Here is a 23,393-nt window from a genome sequence, read left to right on the forward strand (position 1 = left end):
AGTGCTTCATGCTCAGTTCTTTCTCTTGTTGCATAGAAATCTTGAGGAAGAAGGTGGAAAATGTCTCTGAAGTGCTTTATATTTTTCTCAGTTTTAATAGATGCTGGTTAAAAACATGCATTGGGATCAGTTCAGCTGATGTGGACACACAGGACCTTAAAAATACAGGGAACCTCTGGACCTTCTGAGGGGAGTGACAATGCAGAAACCCACCGTGATGTCACGCAGTGGTCTGGGAACGGCTGTTTTGAAGCTTCGTGTCGGGCATCGTTTTGGAGCCAGAAGTGACCATATTTGGATGAGCTGGGGAGGATCTGACGGAGAGCCTGAGGACACCGATACAAAAAACCTCACTGCACCCCGGGCATGTCAATCAAACCAGACACACCACGAAACATTGCTCCCTTTGAGGCTTAAAGTTAGTTAATTATGGAGTTATTTTCAGGAGTGAAGGTAGTAAATGACACCATAATGACTTTTGGATTTGAATTTATTGACTTTGCATTTCATTAGAGAAGTTAACACGTTTTGAATGGGAGTCTATTGGAGCCAGAAGTTTTTTGGATCCAGCTCCTCGATACCCACAGTGGTATTGCACCTAAGCATTGACTTACATATATTTTTATATGCAGTCTATGGTTTACCTGTGAAATTCAACTGTTTGGTTAAGAAATAAAGTCACAAGCTGGAGTAAAAATAAAAATAATAGATGTCACATAAATTAAGGTTTAATGAATTAAAACTGCTGCAAAAATAGGCTTAAATAAAGCTGTCATTTTTTGTCCTGACAGAACAAATCCACAGAAGCATCTTCCGAATATTGTCAAAAAGATTATTAAGTGCTACTCAGACTTATAACCCACCTTAACTAATTTTAATGCAGGCCTAATTGTGCACTGTGGATTACGTGGGTACAAATCTTAAACAACAGGTTTACAATAGAAACCCGGTTTTCCATTCGTCATCAAAGTAAGATATTGATATTGTCTGACCCTCAGTACAAAAGAAACAGATGCTGGAGTCACAGACATTCACTGATGATCAACAACATTGATAATGTTAAAATCGTACAGGGATAGTACTCATCAAATGTCTTCTGTTCCCAAATCATATTTTAAATATGAATAAACAGTGGATAAAACATAACTGCATCACTAATGTGCAATGGGTGCATGTGAGTGAAGTTTAGAAGAATCACATGAATGTCTGGCTGAAGATGTTAAAATGTTCACAGACGGTCCTGGTACTGTAGATAAATAAATCAAACAGGAAAACTTTTATGAATAAACTATTAATAATGTGACAGTTAACATGAACTCTAATCATTTTTTTTAGGGTGTATAAGATGACATAGTAAATAGTTTTACATAATCAGCTACAGCATGAGACAGATTGGACAGCAGTGTGATACAGAACTGATTTATTTCTGTTATGAATTCAAACTATCACAGCCAGCATGTTTAAACCTACACATGCTTTGATTTCAGGCATACATGCTGTGAATTTCATGTTTGGAAAGGGACCAGTTTGCCTTACTGAGCTGCATATGACATGTATATGTTAGTTGTAATAATGTAATATGAAGTTATTTGTCTAAATAAATCATGTATCTATACGAAGGTGACTTCATTGTGATAAGATGTGCATTTGCAGTTTCTTTTCCCTGTCAGACAGGAGTATTTTCTACATCTCAGAACATGTTGCATCTTCATCAAACCAAACTGGAAATGATACGAGTCCCCGTGTATCCATAGTGACCCAATTAATCCAGAACAGAATACAGCTGATGCTGCTGTGGAAGAAAACTTCACTTAACCACCAAACACACCAGAACTAAAACACCACTGTAGCCTTTATATTCTGCTTTTTGAGTATCCCGTATACTTTAATGTGTAAGTATTTCAGTATTTCAGCTGCCATGTGGCTCAAGGACACATGATGGCACTACAGCCTTTCTTCTCTTCCTTAAGAGGGCTGAAAGGTTTCATTTTTACTGCGACTGATCCTCCGAGGACACAAATATACGCTCTCTAAGAAATTCTCAGAGGTAATTTTTTATTTTACCCAAGGATTTAAAAAACATACTTTTTGGGGGCTTTTTACATCACTGAATTTTCATTTGTTATATTTTGCACATACAAGCTTATTCACACCTACTGTTCATACTGAACACATCAGTCTCCCTGTGGTTATAATTCATTGTGATATGTATACATGTTGGTGATGAAATATGTTGGTGTGCCAAAGTTACAGAGGAAATGACACATTTTAAAAGAAATGAGGGGCTGGGCATCTTTTTTCTTCAAAAAGATGTCTGACTTTATCTCAAGGTAAATGTGATTTCCCTTTTTGTAAATTCTTGGAGAAAACTTTTTTTAATCACTTAAGCCCTAGTTTTTGTTTTGTTTGTTTATTTTATTTACTTCCAACAGAACATCCCAAAATTCATTCAATAACAGCTGGAAAACTATAAGGGCAAGTTGATCAACCATGAGCTCTGTGAGACACTAGTACAATAAGTCTCTTAATCCGAGAGGCAGAGTGGGCAGAGTGAGATTTTAAAAACCTCCAGCAAGAATCAACATTTTTGTTTCCACCTGATGAAAAGCCTGACTGAATTTTTCAATACCTCATTGTAAACAGCAGCCCTCTGGTTATGTATAAATAATGCACCACCTCATCTGCAGTCAGCAGGCTCTCCTACCTCATCTCTAACTTATCTAATCTTATGTAATGCTTGTGTAATGCTCTTTTACTGAACCACTGATGGGTTTGTATGACGGAATTCAATCTCATGTCAGATTCAAATAGTCACAAACTCCTCTTTGCTGCCTCTGTAAGAGTCAGTTCAGCACTGACAAAAACATGACTGGAGGTGAAGGAAGAACTGCTGTACTTCCTCAGGAGGAAATACACCATTACAGAATAAACTGAAGGTTGGATTGCAAATCACAAAAGGAAAAGAAAATAGTTAACATGGTGGCAGCTCAACCAACACACACACAAGCCCTCTTTTTGTGTCCTTAAACACAACTTCCCATCCATTTTCTGGTGGTTTATTGCAGATGAACTTGACCTCTGACCTCTGTAACAGCAGACAGGATAGTTTTGTTTTCAGTTTGTTTGTTTGTCTGTTTCTCAGTTTGGCGGCAGTAAACCTACTAGTCTTCTTTTCATGAAACTTAGTGGACCAATGAAGAACCCATAAAACTCTGGAGCAGATCCAAGAATTATTTTGACTTTAACTAAGACTTAAAGTTACAGCTCACCAACACAAATCTCTGTACAGAAACTCAAGTTGTTGGGTTTCTCGTTATAATATTGTAAGGTCTCGACCTTACTGTGTAAAACACCCTGAGATAACTCATGTGATTTGGTACTACAGACATCAAACTGAATTGACTTGAATTAAAAAAAAAAATCCAGCAGATAGTAGAATGGCTAAATACTGACAAAACAAAGGCAAGTCAAGAAATATGATGACCCCATACAATTCACATTTAGTAATCCTCTGGGATACATATATATTTATTCAAACTTAATAAAGCAAGCAGTCGTTATGGAGCGCTCGAGGTCAGTAGTTTCATCGGGGAGAAGCATAGCAGTACACCAGCTGAGATTTGAGGTTTCATCTGGACACAAATGTTTTTTGACATCATTGGTAAATAAGTCCTGGCATACAATATATATAATAGTTGCAGTAGTAGTTGCAATAGTTGGGTTTTTATATCATGGAAAAGTAGACGACTGGCCTTGGTGGAGGTCTACACTCTCGGAGTGCCCTTCTGGTTTAAACATTCATGTTTACTGTGTTTATCCTTCTGCTTGTCAGATCTGTTTTGCCGTTCAAGTGATTTTTTTGTAAATTTTTCAGTCATGAAAACCTTTCATACTAATGATATTCTCTTAAACATGTTTAATACATGTGATCTCCAGGCAGCTCCACTGGAACAGTCAGGATTTCAGTGAGGTGTCCAAAGCTTCATCAGCAGTGTTGGTGAGGAATCTGCTCTGAGCAGATCTTCTCAGCTGCCTTATGCATCTGAACCAGTGACCTCACAGTCACAAGCTTACTTTCCCCTGCTTTAGGCCAAATAAGATATCAATGGATGAGTTATTATACTGGGCCCGTGTTTGGGACCAAGGCGACTCACATGCTATGCTGGTTTCTAAAAAGTCTGCTCTTTACTATTTTTGATATAACAATCCCTGGTTTAATTGAATCGCATTCCAGGTTTAAAATAGGACTGTTATTATATCATACAGCCATGGACAGATGCGATAGCAGTCTCTGGGATCCACAACCCACCAAAGACACCCAAATCTAAATGATCCTTTTTGTCTCTTTGTGCTCAGATTGTGTCTTTATGCAGTCATTTAATGTGTCTTTGTTGGCTCTGCGTCTTTGTGGTTGATTCATGTCTTTTGTACCTCTGTGTAATAGATTTTCCTCTTTTTGTATTCATTTTGTGCCTTTATGCAGTTTTATTGCATTTCTTTTTGATTTATTTGGCTGTTCTGAGGTTATTTTGCCTCTTTCGTGGTCATTTTGTTTCCATTTATGGTTGTATTACTTGTAGTCATTTTGCATCTTTTTGTGCTTGTTTTGTGTCTCTTTTTTAAGATGGTGTAGTCTCTTTTTGGAACTTTTATGTCTTTCGTAGTCAGTGATGTCTTTTTCAGTGAAATTTTGCAAGTGAACCTCAGGGGGGGGGGGGGGGGCCCTGACTCATCTGGCCCCTAGGCCTGTGCTTGACAGGCGCCTTCAGTAATCCACAATACGCCACCAGCTCCAATTTTAATGGGACTGCTGCTCAGTGTTTGCCCCACAGGCGCCGTTACCTCCCAGAAATCTGGTCCTGAGTTCAAGCCCTGCAGGCTGCTGTGAACAGTTTGCATGTTCTCACTGCTGCTCAGGTTTTCTCCCACTAAAGACGTGCGTGCTCGGTTAAATATTCCTGTCAGTACTCACGGGCACAACACGTAACAACACGTATCAGAGTTTACTCACAGAGTCACATTTAAAACATACAGATAGAGTCACATGCACTCTGACTGAAACACTGTACACACACAAAAGCGCACGTTGCTCTCTCGGTACAGTCGTCGCTGTGTGCGGGACGGTCCACGGTTATGATCCTAACGCGCGCGCACGCTCCGGTGGGAGGAGCCAAAGCTCTCGCCGCTCGGAGTTTGTCAGTTTCCTAAATATAGCGGACGCGGACCAGTTTGTGTCTTTCTGCCGGAGACACTTTGATCCAAAAAAAAAAAAAGAAAAAAGAAAAAAGCCCGTATTTATAGCAGCAGCGGGAGGGCAGCGGGGTAAGTGGAGCAAACACGTCTGTCTTTCTGCGTGGAAGTGCGTTGAGTGGCTTTTCTTCTGGGCTGTGGAGGCGCAGCTGGAGAGGAGCCGCTGCTCTTCATCCAGCGGTGCGATGTTCTGCTTTGAATGTGTTTTATAAACACACGTAAATAGTGACAGCAAAACACTGTGCGCAGCTGAAACGGTGTGTTTTTAGTGACAGTTTAACGACGGTGATGTGTCTGTGTTGTAGTTGTGTGCTTTGAATACGGTACATGTTGTGATAAGCCGAGGTCTTCTGATGGAGAGCTTTATAAAACTTTGATGAGCTAACTGCGCTCTGTACAAATATTTAGCTGGTTGTTGCCCCTTAGCGTCACTTATATATAAAATATAACGGAAGTGCCTGTTTAAAAAATACACTGTATTGTTTTCATAACTTGTATCATAACGTGTATCCTTTTTTACAAAGGACAGCGGTAGCTGTGGGTGTTGTTGGAGTACCAGAAACTAAAAGCATAAAGTAATGTACAAATTAGAGGCGCAGTCCCTGTAGGAATATGACAGTTCCCCTGTAGTGACCCTATAGGAGGTAAGACGTACTGAGTTAACTGTCTTTAAAAGGATCTTATTGGATTACCAAAACTAGTTCCTGCAGATGCTGTAAATGAGAGTATAAGATAACATTGCTCTCAGAAAGCCAGCTGTATGTGCCCCTGTGAGATCCTGCAGGAAGTCACTGATTGAAGCAATATTAGAAGTGTGAGAAACACCACAAACATTACGCCTTTTCTCAAAATGTGTATCGTCTCCGTGCCTTCAATGTCAAAGAGAGCGTAAGGGAGTCTGTGGGGGATTGATAGGAGCCACAGTTCACTATGTAATAGCAGTAGTTGCTCGGTCAAGGTCATTTTTTAAGTGGTAGGGTTGAAATCTGATACAGTACTTTACTACCCTCCTTGATATTACCTCATTAATATTACCTCATTGATATTTCCTCCCTGATATTCCCTCCCTGATATTCCCTCCTTGATATTCCCTCCTTGATATTCCCTCCTTGATATTCCCTCCCTGATATTCCCTCCCTGATATTCCCTCCCTGATATTCCCTCCTTGATATTCCCTCCCTGATATTCCCTCCCTGATATTCCCTCCCTGATATTACCTCCTTGATATTCCCTCCCTGATATTCCCTCCTAAAGTGATTCCAATGTAAGTGACTAAATTTAGTAAAAATATATTCTGTTACTGTTCCAGTAATGCCAATATAAGTGAGTGATATTTTTTGGTTTGCAACTAATGATTGTTTCTATTATCAGTTAGTCTGTCAAATGATTTCACCATAAATTGATTCGTCATTTGGTCAATAAAACAGCAGAAAATCGTGAAAAACACCCATTATGACATCTGAGTAAATGTCCTCAAATCTAAAAAAATTTCCGACCAGCGGTCAAAAACCCCAAAATATTACATTTTAATGTAAAAACAAGAAAAGCACCAAATTCTCACACTTGAGGGGTTTAAACCAGTAAATGTTTAATATTTTCTTAATTGCCATTTCATTTTCTTTTGATCACCTACCTGATTATTTAAATAATCATTGCAGCTCGTAACTTTTTTTGCACAGAATTCCCCCTGCGTTCCCACAGACAAGACTTTTGACACAAAGCAGGACTGTCAGGCGCTGACAAGCCAAAAAAGTTTTCCAGCTTCTCGGTTTGCTTCCAGCCAACAATATGTAAGCATTCGAGTTTCCCCCAGTAGCCCTATACCCACGTGTTTTGTCTCTTCTGATAGACTTTACATTGGGATACAAACAAAACTCCAAATAAAACTTTTCCAATAGCAAAATTGAAAGTTTTTCAAATATGAATATGGATTAAAAATTCATACCATAAAGACTACAACCAAAACTCACTTACAGTTTGTGGTGTCCTGCCCAAAGTTTATTTCTACTTGTAGTGATGATCTATGGAGAAAATGTTTTTTGGGCCGCAGAGCATTTGCTCTGTTTCAGTACCTTGAGTGACCACCAGGAACAAAATTAACAGTCAGCCTGAATGCCAGTGCCGTACCCAGCGCTCTTAATAGTGATTGGTCTGGGCGATTTATCAGCGGTAAATGGCCGACGGAGGAAAAATATTTATTAATTTCTTCACATTAAGCAGGAGACATTATAACTCTGTGTGTTCAAGACTCTCACATTTGTTCCAAATTGGCCCTTTTCAGTGCAGATAAATTGTATAACCGAAAATAAAGTCTGCAAGAAAAGAGATAATGATGAAGCTCAGTGTTAAATAAAACTGTTTTATGTGGTTGCTTTTTCAGTGTGTTAATTAATAAAGAAGCCAGCTCATCAAGGCATCTCATTTAGATGAAGCATCGATAAGCTCTAAGCAGCTCATGGGCTGGGCGAAGTTACAGTACTAATATTAATGCTTGGTTTTACCCAGACTCTCACAGATCATCTGTCAGGAAGTTGTATTAAAAGGCAGCATGACGATGGTCTAATGTGATCAGCTGACCTCGACAGATAGTTTAGAATGAAACAGCAGATTGGAAAATGTCCTCTAGCTTCTTTTAATTCAAAATGTTATGTTTCAGCTGTATTGTGTTCGTTAGTGAGGCCTCAGATAACCGGTAAACCCAAGTCCACGTTTTTAAAGTATCTCCAGGATGTTATGGACGACGTCACTGAAGCAGGATTCATTTTTTAAATAGTTTACACTGTAACTGTACAGCCAGGAGGGGAACTATGCTGCGCATTAGCATTTTTTATTATATATAAAAAAAAAGGATCATAGAAACTGTAAAGTGTAATGTTATTGGCTGCTTCACGGTCATCAAACACCAGACAGAACAACAACAAGAACGATAATACTACTAATTATGGAAGTAATAATCGACCAACAACAAACAATGATAAACTAAAATACCCTAACTTTATATAATATAAAAATTTGTCAGATGTCAACAGCACTACTGTTACTTAAGAATTGTAATGTTTTAACATTATATAAAGTTTCCTTTAGGGCTTCCCCCTGAAAGTCGATGAGTTTGACGCTTTTTCATTCGGCACATCAGCCGCATCAAAACAACAAAACTTAATCCCTCCCTCAACGTGAGACATGGTATAAATGTTTGTGGAAAACGTATCGCGTTGGATTGTAAGAGAGTCTAATCTACAGATCAGTCAACTCGTATTTTACCCGTCTGACTGTCAGGTAAAGTGAAGAGAACATATTGGCTCTGTGATTCAGGCCTTCCTCCTCCTCCCTGCTGCCCCCCCGCCTGCTCTGTGTTTTCATATTTCATTAGCGGGGCTAGCAGCATGTACCATCAGCTTCAATTATCCTCCCTGTCAGCGGACCCAGTGCCTGTCTGCTGGCCTTAGTGATTACAGGCTTCAGGGGACAGATAATCAGGTCACGGTTACACTATCACCCTGTCAGACTGCCGAGACCACAGGGAGCATATGGGATGAAATAACTCTCCCATCTTCACTCTTACCCAGCTTAGATACCTTGAATACTCGTCTGGAGCAGATATACTGTATTTAAATGGTGTCGCAATACAGTGTAACATGTTGATGTCTTTCTTTTGTTAGTTCGTAGTTCAGTTATCATATGAGTGCCGTTAAGAGCACAGACTTTCTACAAAGAGCCAATAACACAGCCAGAGTCAGAACTTACAAGATGTGCCTCTGTTGTTGCCTGTAAAACACATATTCTATTGATATTTTCATTTCTCTGCCAGGCTCTGATTCTGAACTCAACATTGTGAGCATTAACACGCACTGTCTTCACCAAGTAGCTCAAAGTGTTTCTGTGCCGGCCTCACAGAGCCACTAAGTATGGCTGTGGACTCTTTGAAGTGTTTTATCATCAGGACCTCAGCTGTTTTGTTTCAGTCTCTCAGCCTTCATCACCGTAGCTTTCAGCTGCAGGAAACAAATTGTCTTCTAGAAAAAGAACTCTCAAAACTCATTGAACACTCGTCCAGCTCAGCCGGCCTACTGCTCACAGCTTCAGTCTTTTCTGTGGTTGTAGTCTGGAAACCCTGTTTGCATGAAGGTTCGCTCAGTCAACAAAGGTGTCGGTGGTAGAGCACGATGAGGCGATGCAAAGAGTTGTAGCAACGCTTGCGAGTCAGAGCAGGAACAACGCCTTAAAAAAGTACGCAAAGGTCCTTTCGTGACACGGCGGTGCACTCCGCTCACGCAGGAGGAGGGTCTCTGTTGTTTACAGCTAGCTGAGTTTCAGTCCACATCATAAGGTGGTTAATGCCCATTGGTTAAAGGCTGCTCCAGTAGTTTCCAAATGAACCTGAGGTTTAAGCCCATTCGGATGCAAATACTGGAAACAATCCTCAGAGGAGTGTGATGATATTTTTGCTGAGTGAATTTGGGTCTGATAATACCACGATAGCAATACACCACCTGCTACACACCTAACGGCCGCTGGTGACCACAGTGGAGATTTAACAGCTGAAGGAGCAAATATTTCTCTCAGGTGTTGGTGGAGACCAAAAATAAAGGTAAAAACTTTAATTCATCAGGTTGTCGGATACAAGACTCCAAATGAGCAGTAATTTCCCTTTGTACCTGCTGGATGTGTGAATAAGCAACTGTTTGCAAAAATGTTTGTCAGATTAACTTTTAATAATCGGTTGTCATTGTTCTTTCAGCTTGTTTCTGCTGCCCCATAGAGGGCGGAAACATTTGTGACACAAGTTATCTGGATACATTTCTGGCTATAATCCTGGACTAAAAGGAAAACAGGTTGTGTCTTTTCAATTTTGAAAATGCTTTAACTCAAATTCTTGGTCAGATTAGGACCATTGTGGGAGGAACTGTATTATATCAATACATCAGATGTTAAAATGGATTGTATTGAGGATTTTTGTTCATTGCACAATTGCATTGCATTATGGTTACATGCACACAATGTTCTGATTTCTGTAAATCCAATTAAGATGTATGTTTTCCAGTGTTTACATTTGAAGGAATAAAATCTCCCTCGAAAGTTGTGTCAGACATGTAGAGAAGATTGTCACACGAAGGGACCTCGATCATTGTTCCAGTTCAAACATGCAGGGAATTATGAAGCTTGCTTGTAAAATCCATTATCAAGATTGTAAACATGTGGAAATCAGAGTAGAAATCAGACATTAATAGACACTTTCATTCCATTTGCCAAAATGAAACAGGGCAGCCTCCAAAAGAGTTGGCTTAATGCTTGATATTGTTTCAAGAGAATGATGTGAGGGTTGCAGATACTACAACTACTGCAATGTGAAGTTATGAATTTTATTACAATGGTCATTTATCTAAATGACGCTTAAAATGCAGCTGCAGATTTTACATTTGTAGTACCTGCCTAAAGAAAATACTGCAAGCTCTGCTTTATGTTTAAACTACTTTTTTCTTTAAATTAATGAAACGACTTGCAAATGAGGATTTACCTGCGTCTTGTTTACCAGATCCATCCAGAGATGGATGCATCTCTGTTTAAAAATGTAAAAATGAGGTTAAAGTCTGTGATGTATTTTTAGAGAAATGAAATGTGCCGTTTGGTGAAGAAAGCAGTGTTCTTTAGACAATCAGTAGAATATGTGCGATGCTCGCAGCTCACGGTTCTGCTTTGAACTAACTTTACTTCCATTGACCCCGAGAAAAGCAGTGAGCCACAACACCAACCAACCGACGTCACTGTGACACCTTTGAACTGCAGATGACAAAATAAAAGACGATGGTTTCAAGAAGTCAAATGAACTTTGTAAACCATAATTTATTTGGAAAAAAAATAATTTATTGAGAGCTGTAATAAAGATTTAGTCTTTTGTAAAGCTAATACATCTAAAGCCACTGTTACTATTTTACCTAATCATAAGAACAAATAAATGAAAAGTGGTGTACCAGATTTAGAACAGTAAATGTTAAAGTCTTGATGACTTGGCCGTCGGTTGGGTGAGTGCTGAATCAGTTTGTAATAAAAAAGTAGGAAATGATGGTGCTTCTCATAAGATATGAGAAAATTTCACTTTTTCACTCATTTATATAACATGACAAGTGGATATTTTCCAAATAAATGTGTTACCAATAACATGACAGCCTTTAATCACTTGTCAGTCGGGTTCCTTTGTGTGGCTGTACGGAGTCCACGTGCTCTCCAGTGGTATTTCCTTTCCCTCCTCGTCTCTCCAATGATAGAATATTTGCCGCCTTGTGGTAAACAGAAATAGCAACACTTCTGAAGGATAGACTTCTCTTTGCACCACACACTGAAGAAATAGAGGCTGCACTGTACGTGTGTGTGTGTGTGTGTGTGTGTGTGTGTGTGTGTGTGTGTGTGTGTGTGTGTGTGTGTGTGTGTGTGTGTGTGTGTGTGTGTGTGTGTGTGTGTGTGTGTGTGTGTGTGTGTGTGTGTGTGTGTGTGTGTGTGTGTGTTTTATTGAGAGGCTATTTCTAGTCTCTGTGACTGACTGAGTGACTTAAGCTTTTCTTCTAGTCAATTACATGGCCTGCTTTAGAGGACCCACGCTCACGCAGTTTGCTGCAGTGTGGACTTAATGCATTTCTCATCCACTTTGGTTGGCTGTGATGAAGACTGGCTCAACCTAAAGCATGCTGTGTGCAGTGCAGAGAAGATGGGAGGTTGTAGCTGCCTCTAGGGAGCTTGTTACCTGTCTGTGCTGATGCTAACATCCAGGCTGATGTGATTGTGGAAACAAACTCATTTTATTTCCACTCTGCATTGACCATCCCTCTTTTATCAGTGATGTGATTATACAGAGAGCATATCTGTTTTGGAAAAATTGTTCTCGGTGATGGTTTCATCAAAGAATGGCTTCATTCATTACAGATGGGTTTCACACAAACAGTTGAGTGCTTATGTCTGTGAGCATTATGACATATTTGAGGAGAAAAGGAGGCTGTTCTAAATGGGAGAAGCTCACTTTTAGCATTTATTAACCAAAGGAGAAAACTAACATCTTTTTCAGCTGAAGACAAAACTTGAATTCAATAAAAATACAAATTTGTGGCACTTTTACGATTTGACTTGGTCAAAGCCAGTAATAACTGAGGAAACTGACACTCTGTTAACTTTTCTTCTCTTTCAGAATCTAAGTGGAAGAACCTCCATCTGTAACGTCTCTTCTGTATCTTTAATCCAAGTTTGGGATTGAAGAGGTGTTCGTCGCTTTCCAGTCATTGTACCAAACATATCAAGGTAATATCTGAGACCTTCCCAGTGTTGGTTTGTCAGTCCACCACTTTGGTCCCGGCTGAAATATTTCAACAACTCCTGAATGATTTGCTATGACATCTGATAAAGTCCTTCATGGCTTTCCTCAGGATGAATTCTGATCTGATGTAGCACCATCATCAGTTATTTGTCCAAAACTTTGGTTTACGACCATCCTGCAAAGCCAGTGGCTCTCCCATCAGAGTCGGCTTTACTTTGTGTTCAATGCTACTTAGCACATGTTAGCACACCAATATGGTGAACGAAGATCGTGTTTGTGGGAAACATAATGCTGAATCTGAGCTTGGTAGCATTTTCACTGCGAGCGTGATGACATGCAGATGTTGAGGTTAAAACACGGCTGTGCCAAAGGACTGCTCATGGTTGTAGGTTCTATCTGAACGCGGTACAAAGCAACGCCAAATGCAATGGAAGTGTCTTTGCTAGTTTCAGAACAATGAATTTCATTTTCTGGCCCTCGCTGTTTAAAAAACAAAATGCGCTTGTGTCCATTTGAGTACCTGTGTGCTCATTGTTGGAGCGCAGCTGTCTTGGGTTTACAACAACGCTCTGCTTGTTACACACAAAGGGACATGCAGCAGCACACAGACACACAAAACACTCAAAATCAAATGATTACAGTGTGAACGACTCATAATGACCAACAATCTACTCAATATATGAACGAGCAGATCTGTGTCCCCTGCTGAGAACTTCTTTTCTGCTAATTATATATTATAATAATATTATTGGCAAATCTGACCAGAACACACTTAGAAAGGAAAGAGAGAAAAAGTGCCACCTGTCTGAATCATGCGTCGTACTGTTTTTTTTAATGAAAGCAATTATCCACCTTTAAACTAGAAAAAGTGGATGTGGACACGCTCTGAATGCATTTATGCTTTAGAATGTACGCTTGATAGAAAATAGCCCGTAGTGTTGTTTTGATATTTGCAGATGTTGCTGGGAACACCCTGGAAAGGTCGGCAGTCAACTGAGTCAACACAGAAAGACGGACAGAAACAGACATGCAGAGCGTCTTCTGATCTGAAGCCCTTATCGGCAGCACAGGACCACATTTTTCTTCCAAAACAGTTATAAATCACTTTTAATAAATAAATAATAATAATTGACGTTGCTATAGTTAAAGATTTGTTTCGCCTCCAAAATGAGATGATTTGGTTTAAAGAAATATCATGGGTTGCATTAAGTTATTTAGGGTTTGTCATGATTACAATTATCAACAGGTGGTACAGTTTCAGAAATGATTGTAATTAGGCTTAAAAACAAACAAAAACAAACTTTGACTGTTGGTTTGAAACAGGGAATAGACAGTGGCCTCCAGTAATAACACTGATCCCTACGCTGACTTTATTGCTGTATGATACCATCATCTGGCTTCCCAAATTGCTTCTTGTCATAATTACTACAGCGACCCAGGAGATCTGTCACTTGAAAACGTAAACATACAGCATGTTGTTTTGAGGCAGCGGATGTTGTTTCTTCTTCTTGGGAGGACAGCTCCATCAAATCTTCTCTCTTACATGGTTTGGCTGTAACTGATAATTACAACCATGTATTTCTGTTTTGATATGATGAAATGTTATCTTATGCAACTCTGGTTCTCATGATTCAAATTACTTGCAGACAATATTGAGGGGTCAGGGGAAATATAAAATATGTTTTATGTGTATCGTTATATGGAAGTAATATTGAAAAAATGTTTATTGTGTTGAGCAATACTTTCAAGCAGGACTCCTCTCCTCTCCTCTCCTCTCCTCTCCTCTCCTCTCCTCTCCTCTCCTCTCCTCTCCTCTCCTCTCCTCCCCTCCCCTCCCCTCCCCTCTCCTCTCCTCTCCTCTCCTCTCCTCTCCTCTCCTCTCCTCTCCTCTCCTCTCCTCTCCTCTCCTCTCCTCTCCTCCCCTCCCCTTGCTGTGGTTTCTGGAGGAGGTCCTAATCTACTGAACTTGAGAACTCTTCCTGCGGGTCACCCTGGTAATCAGGCCTGAGCCAGTTCCCTCCGAACCAGCCAAACCTCTGGCTGCCTGCCGTCTGACCGCTGGGCCACACACCCGCATGTTTGATGCTAAATATGCTTCAGAGGAGCTCAGAAATTAGACTCAATAAATACAGAAATCAAATAAAACAATTTCTAAATATTAGCCTTGCAATCTACTTTCCTGCAGTCACATAAATCTGCCTTTGTTGCTCACAGTAAATAGGTTTCCCTCAGCTCTGCCAATTCAAACAGTAATGTTGGGTCAATGGCAGTGTGGCTTGGCTTAATTAAACTCAGTGTTGATTTGCAGGGACAGGGTCCAGACCAGGGAGCGGTTTGGGCCTGACACTCTCCTGAATGGTGCCAACACTTCATTAACGCTGGCTCTACATGAAGACGCTCTCACTCCACGCTGAGCTGAGGTTTATACTTCCACACACTCTGTGTGACTTTTCCACTACCCTGGGTTGGCCCGGCTCAGCTGAACTGTGCCGTGTCGTGCTGCAGCGTGTTGAGCTGAACCTCGATGACATGCGTTTCCACTGTAGCCTCACAGCAGCGATGTTTGCCAAGCCGTGCTGCTGTAGTTTGTAGTTTTCTTTGTGACTGTCTGTAGTTTGGAATTATTTTTTTTCATGGTGCCTTTTTTTTTTAACATTTAGTTGATTTAAGACTTATTGACCAGTTTGACACGGCTTCTCTGCTGTTGCTGCTTCAAACCTAAAGCTTTCCACTGGCAGATGCTTTTAATGTGAGGAGGGAAAGGAAATATGTATTCATGACACAGTGAGGGTAGTGGTTCAGGTAAACTGCTTTACATTTTCTGCTTACCAATACTGCAATTTCATGAAGAAAAAGAAGTTCAAAATGTTGTGTTGTCTGCATTTACTAGCAGCTAAAATGACTTCTTTAGCTAATATAAGAATAAGGCTTCATTCTGATTAAAGAGAGTGCAGACCTGAGCTCAAACACTAAACAACTGCTATTATAATATGATATATAATATAATAGATTTCATAACAATAGCTAGTTATCAGTATCACTTGTCAAACTACCACCCTGTCCATCTATATGCTTAGTGTGATTTGAACACTCATTTTCCTTCATGTCAACCCTCGTGCCCAGCCCTATAGACGAGTGTTCAAAGTACCCCCGCCTTACCTCTATTGATCAGGAGACATGGCTGTCTTTCATGTCAAGCTCTCTTTAGGCTCACCATAAAAAAGTTCTGACATTTAAAATCTGTCAAAGCTTTGAGCTTGTGGCGGTTATTCATCTTCATATGTCACTGACACCTGTAATACTGACATGAAGAGGTCGTTCGGCTCGCTTTCTGTGTGAAGTGCCAATCGCAAGCAGAATTTATTTTACCTCTGAATACACGACCTGAGTGAGGTTGATACGAGGTGAAGGCGAGTGTAAGGGCGTATATGAAGGCTCCAGCTGAACTCTACATGTCCTGTATATACACCAACTTAAAAAAGGGTCCACTGTTTACCCAGTAATCTTAAAGAGAGAGAAATGGTAATGTTGAAACGTGTGTGTGTGTGTGTGTGTGTGTGTGTGTGTGTGTGTGTGTGTGTGTGTGTGTGTGTGTGTGTGTGTGTGTGTGTGTGTGTGTGTGTGTGTGTGTGTGTGTGTGTGTGTGTGTGTGTGTGTGAGGGGAGTTCGGTGTGGGCGATGGAGATCGCCTGGAGGACCCTCAGGATGGAGGCCTCAGATCTACTTACCATTGCTTCATAACATTAAAAGGATTTTATTACTTTGCTGAAAGCACAGAATTTCAATGAGAGCAGGAACAAACAAAAATGTTAAAGAATTCATTATAATATCATTTAGTAGATCAAAAGATTGGGCTGAGGCTACAGATACTTCTCAGTGAGGGAGTTATGTGGCTCTGCAAACTCATCTGCACTGAGTCGTGAAAGTGTTGTATATGCATGTTGTGTGAATGTACTAACAGGAGATCACTTTACAGTCAGATTCTCCTAACAACACACTGTTCGTTATCAGCTTTAGCGTCGCTGTCAAGACGTTGCGGGGGGATGGGGGTGGGTGAAAATGTGGAGCACAACTGAAGCTGAATGAATCTATTTCCTGTTGAAACAATAAACAATCAAGAGTGCCTTCACGGAAGAAATAGACTTGTGAAGTGGGAGGGTCCAACACTTCAGGAAGTGTTTTCTCCCACTTTGTATTCTTGTTTATAATTTTTCTCCCAGATAATGTAACAACCTTATTGATTTGTGGTATGTACACCACCTCTAATTATTTCAAGTTCAGAGAAATCATGTTTATTTTGATATTTATAGTTTTATTTAATCGCAATGGCTTTTAAAGATGCCAGTCAGAGGTGAACATCTGAGCTGTTGTGAATTCAAAATAGAGGTGAATATCACTTTGCCTGTTTGAATCACTTTTTTCAATTCAGAGCTAAAATTGAGTGACTGTGTAGTTTGTTTTCTGTTTGCTAACTGTTCAAAGGCACTTCATTGAAGCACCAAGTGAACACATGACTGATTGAGACTGGAATCTTATTCACATCTTTTCTCCACTGATTTCTGCAAGGAAATCTGCTTTTTATACTCAGCATCCATGAAGTTTCTGGGATTCAGTGTCTGAGTTACGAAATGGTTCACAGCAGTGCTCCTCTCTGTGAGTGTGTTTGGGGGGTCTTTGATAAGGAATTGTTTGGGAGCAGTTGTGATTTTATTATTGGCCCATCAGAGCTGCAGCCTCTTATACCTGTTAGAAACGTTACACTGTGCATGCTGCATGATTACAGTTTGAAAACGGACACTTAATGCAGTCCAGGATCACCTCACCCTAATTTCACAGCTGACGGCTTTGCAAGGAAACATGACAATGGCAGACAGCAAAAAAACAAACTTATTCTGTTAGTATTGAAAGTTAAGTCTGAGACCAATTAGTGTTTTTTATGTAAGGAACAGAGAGTGTGGAAGTGCAGCTCTATTTTACAGAGCAGCTTGTGTTTCAATCTGTGTTGCAGGCATGACATCAGTGTCTCTGTGTTGAGACAGGAAAATCTTAGCCCACTGCTACTGCCATAAAAGCAACACAATAATGAAATGACATCACAGCGGGCCAGTAATTAAATGAGCAGACTGCTGTCTTGGTGTTTTTACTAGGCTGGGAGATTGTGAGTAACATTGCGGCACACAGGAGAATAGGGTGTCAGGGAATGCAGCCCCGAAGCAATGGTCTTACTGAATGTGAAATTATTATGTTTTCTTTTTTAATACACATTTTTAATGTTTTTTTTCATCATGGTTTGATATTAATGTATACAGACACTGACCCAGCCTTTTGTGCACTGCCTTCTCCTCCTGATTTACTGCATCTTAGCTGGCTAACTGACTGAGGGAGTCTGGTGGTATGGCAGATGACAGTTTAACCCGTCTAATCTGCCTGGCCTTCAGCCTGGCATTAAATGGCCGCGCTGCTGGTGGAGGGAGATGAGTTTAATTATTACATTTCAGGCAAAAACTCATTAACTTAGTGACCTGTAAAACAGCTGAGGCCGGCGTCAATACGCGAGCTGCCTGATACCAGTGGCGTGCTCGCCTGACTGCGGGTGATGAATTAATCACAGTTCCTGCCGTGCCTGGCAGCAGACAGCAGCATCACTCGGTTTCCTTGCTTTGAAAGACATGTTCCTGTCTCACTAAGCCATAGGAAAGGGTGAAATGGAACATTTTAAGACTGACTTGACTGAACGTCAGGTTTTGTCATCGGGTAGATTTACGAGAAGACTCATTTGTAGCTGTTGTGGCTGCTTGTGATGTGTGCATTAACTGGTGCTTATTCAGAGATGCATTGTGCCAGACCATCATTTGCATAAGAAAATGCTAATTTCATCGCTGCTTCTTTTAAGTAGCTGCAACTCTATTATGTTTTAACATAAATTGTCATTCGCTTTCCTTACATCAAAGAAAACTCACATTCACAACTGGGTGTGTGGGGAGGGCTGGAATATAAACAGGGAAGTGTTAAACACTTGAGCCAGTAAACAAGCCTGATCTCACTCCTCCTCCCTCAGGGAGCAGGTCTACCACATCGCCTCCCTGTTTACCATGAAAGTTCCCCCAAGAACTTTTATAAAAACTCAGTTTATGAGAACTTCAAAGAGTGTCCAGGCTTGCTGGGGGCAGGGAAGAAGAATCTTCTATCAGTCCGCCTCATTATGCCTTTAGCTAAAGAGCCTCTCTTTCCCTGCTGATGGATACCATGCAAATAAGCTGCTTGAAGGAAGAAGAACGACGCTGAGCGAAATGGGAGCTAGAGGAGAGTGAGGAGATGAGCAAAGCTGCAGGATAGGTAAAGATATGAATGTAATCTCTGTCATCAGTTCTCAACACTTTAGCAAGCCGTAATGAAACAGAGACTCTTTCATGTTCCAGCAAATGGCCATGAATCTCTCCACGGCTGTTGCTGCACTGACAGCCAGGATCAGCTCCATAATCTACTGGAGCAAAATGACATTCACTCTTGCACATTATCAGGAACAGTGGCTCCTTTATGCTGTTGGTAGCAGAGGATTGGAGGGTTACCTAGTGGTGCATGCTGGGATGCAACAGCTTGAAGCCTCATTGATTTATTGTTGGAGTGGCTGGAGCAGAGGTCATGGTGGGGTCAACACAATTAGAGATGGACCCATAGTCTTTAATGAGCAGGGATGAAAGGGCTGCCAATTACTTTGTGCTGCTTTGTACTGAAAACACCGTGGTGCTGTTAAGACCCAGCATGATTAACCTTCTGCCGCTCTAACTTTGTTTATTCCTTACATGAGGAGAAAGGGGAGGCTATTAATTAGTGCTGGTGATGTTAGAGCACTTCTTTAGAATTTGCTATTTTCACACTCGTAGTGTTGATCTACAGTATAAATGCCTTTTCATTTGGTACCAAATTTTGATTGATCCTCAGTAACAACGATTTTGTTTTAAAACATATAACTTTTGCTACATTTACACAAAATAAAAGCTCATCAATGTCAGTGAACCACAGCATTTCCAATACATAGACTCCACTGAGGGCTGGTGAGGCGTGTAGGGAAAATTGTTAAATAGCTTGCATCTGTTAATTGTAGCCATAGAAAATAACCTGGGTTACACTCTCCCCCTCTAAACTGCAACAAAAAAAGTGTGTAATTTTCTTTTTGTATCGAAGAAAGTATTGCTCAGGAACCATTATTAATCCAAATCAAACTGGTTTTACTGGGGTGAAGGAGTTTTTTGCGACGTGGACAGTGCACCTCTGTACCTCTTAATCTAATCACCCGAACTTATGCATTTTTCTATCTATTCTTTTCTTTTCTTTTCGTCCACAAACAGAACAGATACAACAGCTCCAGCTGAGTGTTTGGTGCTTTGTATTTTTTTTCACTCTAGATACTTTACTGTGTGTTTGGACAGATCATGAAACAGGAAGTACTTTAGTTAACATAGCTAACGGGAAGTCTGCAGTGTGGAGGAGTTTTGCTGTGTACTTTAGCTATGTACAGTCCTGCTGTTGTAACATTGGTGATTGATACCCTTTTTTTTTTTTTTTTTTTTTTTTTTACTTTAAATGACAGATGTAGGTGAGATTTCGAAACTCACACTGGTTGACATCTTTAATCGTTATTCCAGAGGTTTTTTTTTTTAAATTGGACTTCAGCAAAACTCAGTTTCAAAGTCCCACATACACTTCCCTTTTCCTTCGAACTGCTCAGTACACTCACAGGTCATTCATAGGTCATTCATGGTCATTCATAGGTCATTCATGTCCAGCTGTTAACCGTGTGTATTCCAGTCTTTATGCTAAGAGAAGCTATCACCCTGTTTCCACCTGCCATTATCAGTCCGTTCTGGTGTGATCGGATCACAAGTGGGGAGCTAAAGTCCAAGTGTGAAGTCACCCGGGACGCATTGAGAGCCGATCTGCTCAGGCCCCATTCGGAGGTGATCTGGGACGCTTGTGGCTTCATTTGTTTAGCGGTGTGTACACAATGCATCCTGGGTCACATTTGAAGACAGCCAACTCTCGAGTGTTATCATTTGACTCTCCCAAGAAAGCATATAAGCACATTTTCCAAAAGTTATGTTTGTGAGATCCAAATAATGGAAAAGAGTTCGCAAGCCCAAAGCAATAGATAATTTCTTATCATTTTATTCAAACTGGCAAACATCAATGCAGGAGTAAAATATTCTTAAATTGATAATGGAAAAATCTATTGATTTTCGGTGTACTTTTGTACAACTGTATTTTGGACTTTGTTTTTTGATTTCACGGTCACCGATGTCATATTTTTCTTTCGTGTGATGTCTTTTGATGTTTTCTGCTTATGTTCGTGGAATGATACACTTTGCACAGTTTGTTGAATTATAAATATCTTAGAGTCAAGGTAAACCTTTAGTACATTTAGTGACTGCTATATTAGCCATCAGGAATACTATTTATAGCAAACAAAGGAGGTAACGTTCATTTTCTGCTCATCATGTGGTCGTTTGCAACATTTATTATGTGTAGAAAAATGTGAGATGGAAACCCTGAGGCTCTATTTTCCAAAACAACGATAAGTGAGATTCTGCTATTGTGGAGGCAGAACGGATATAAAACCCAGCGCTACCCAACCTTGGAAAAGTGTGTTTCACACCCTCACAAAGCATGGTTACGCTTCCAGAGATCCACAGGAATTGGATTTCATGGGTGAGATAAAGAGGAGGGTCTTTGGCTGTGAGGTTCGCTCCGGGGCTTAGCACTTCTTGTTAAGGATGTATCTAGAGGAGGAGGGGGTGTTGTTGTTTTTTAAGTTACAGAGAGGTCAGAGCAAGTATAGATTAGAAAACTACAGAGTTGTTTCACTGATGTTTGAGCATTTTTCAGGCCCAGTGTTAATGTGTATAATTTACATTTTTATTCTCAGAGCTACATGTCCATATTCATGTAAAATGTGACACTTGAAAATCACCAGAAGTTCAGTATTTAAAATATAAAGAGCCTTAACAGGATAAATTCCTGTTGACTTACTGTGAAATATTGTTTATTCGCCTACTCCTTTTCTTTTAAGGTGTAGTAATATTACAGCGTATACTGCAGCTCATCCTTGTAGAGGTCTGTGTGAGTGCTGGTTGCCGCAGCCTGTTGGCTCATCCCTGTGGGTTGTATTGATTTTCATGTCAGCCAGATGGAGTTTCTGCCACGGTAACATATTACATCTGCATTGATCAGGGAGGCATATGCACAGGAGATGTAGAACAGGCTCCATTGTTGCTCCACCGACTCGGCAGCCTGAGATTTATCGTCTCACGTAGGCAAAGTTGGCCATAAACATTTGTTAAATTAGTGATTTATTGGTGCTGTAGGTATTCTGTATTGAAGTTTACATTTGTTTTCAAATTTACTACAATGAAGCAGTGAAAGGACAACAAGTAGACACTAGATTACTGTCAGTGTGAACAATGAATCTTAACGACAGTGAACATCTATTGTAGGGCAGCGCTGTCAGCAAAATGTTCACCGACAGTGTATTTTATTTCCCTCTAATATCCTATCTGGCAATACATGTGCAGTACATGCAGCATGTGGCAAAAACAAATTATTAAACTATTTTTATGGTTATATGCAGATACTCAGTCCAGTCATGTTTTTGGATGATCATTGTTAAAGTCCACAGTGTGTTCAGTTTATTTCCGTCTCACTGAACCCACAGTCTCTCCCTGACCTTCACCAGAAGGGCTTCTGCTGCCCAAAACAAACACGACACAAGACGAGACAATGTGAACCCGAGTCTTTAGTGCCAAAGTCCTGAGCCACTGTCCACCCCAATCTCTCTACGCAGGAATAGTGTGTAATAAGTAAATGTTTCAGGGAACACAGTCCAGCCTTTATTTTATTAATTTACACAGAACAAATAAGGTCTACCATGAACCAGCACCATTTACAAAAGAAATCAACACAAATCATTTAAAAACATTACAATAATTTGTCCAGTTTTTATCCTCATTGTCCTTTTTGAAGTTGAAGAGAAGAGTGATTTGAACTGTATTCGTAAGAAGGGCAGTGGTGGGAATCTGATGCTTTTATTTTTATTAATTTATTGGAGTCAACAACAAAATGTGTCTGTGAAAATACATGTATAGTATACACAAGATTAATTATGGGTACAGCAGATGATTATATTCAATATGGTGTGTTGGCGATTCAGTTCCGATGTAATTATTGAATAGATTTTAGAAACCATGTTTCATTTTAGTAATGACCGGTCAAAACAGTAGATTCATGAAATCAACATACTGCAATGATATGAAATGATGCTTAATCCCCTACAAAATGAAAAATAAACATCTGCATTATTTCCTCAACATTCTTACATAAGACACATTTAGATTGCAGTATTTCACAGAAATGACGTCACTAAATATATAACAGCAAACATTGAACACTGTTTCTAATACAACAGTTTGTGAAACCAGAAGATAAAAGAACTTCACATCTAAAGATTTAATGCCTTCTGCACTACATAAAAAGAAACTAAACTATTTAAGTAGTGACACGAGCAGTAGAGCCAAAATATTTACTGCTGCTATCGGAAGCAGTAACTGCACTACTGGTGTCCATTTTTTTTTTTTTTTTTTTTTAGCTTTCCAGTCCTGACAATCAAGGGAATAGTTTTGATTCAGTTTAATAATTGAGTTTGGTCGTCAATCAGATGTAATCTTTTATTGCTAAAGCTAATGACTTTTAGCAGATCACTGTGTGATTACTGACACAATAACTCAGTCGCTACAACCCTAGAAAGGGCCTTCTGCATTTCAAGGACTTCCCTACTCGACAAGAGCACGAG

The 23,393-nt window shown here is 40.0% G+C and overlaps 1 protein-coding gene across 2 annotated transcripts in view; it reads left to right on the forward strand.

Annotated features, from left to right (window-relative positions):
* Positions 1 to 5,193: 5,193 nt before the first annotated feature.
* The window catches only part of LOC138616176 (myocyte-specific enhancer factor 2A-like), a 45,572-nt gene continuing 27,372 nt past the window's right edge, over positions 5,194 to 23,393 (forward strand). For both annotated transcript variants that reach the window (XM_069690297.1, XM_069690298.1), the window contains exons 1-2: positions 5,194 to 5,322; positions 12,425 to 12,534. The gene's annotated coding sequence lies outside the window, so the exon portion shown is untranslated. The remainder of the gene's footprint in view (positions 5,323 to 12,424; positions 12,535 to 23,393) is intronic.

Source organism: Brachyistius frenatus, unplaced genomic scaffold (assembly GCF_029030835.1).
Source record: "Brachyistius frenatus isolate BFR_SWC_R1_liver_20210118 unplaced genomic scaffold, ASM2903083v1 Contig_9, whole genome shotgun sequence".
Taxonomy (NCBI): Eukaryota; Metazoa; Chordata; class Actinopteri; family Embiotocidae; genus Brachyistius; species Brachyistius frenatus.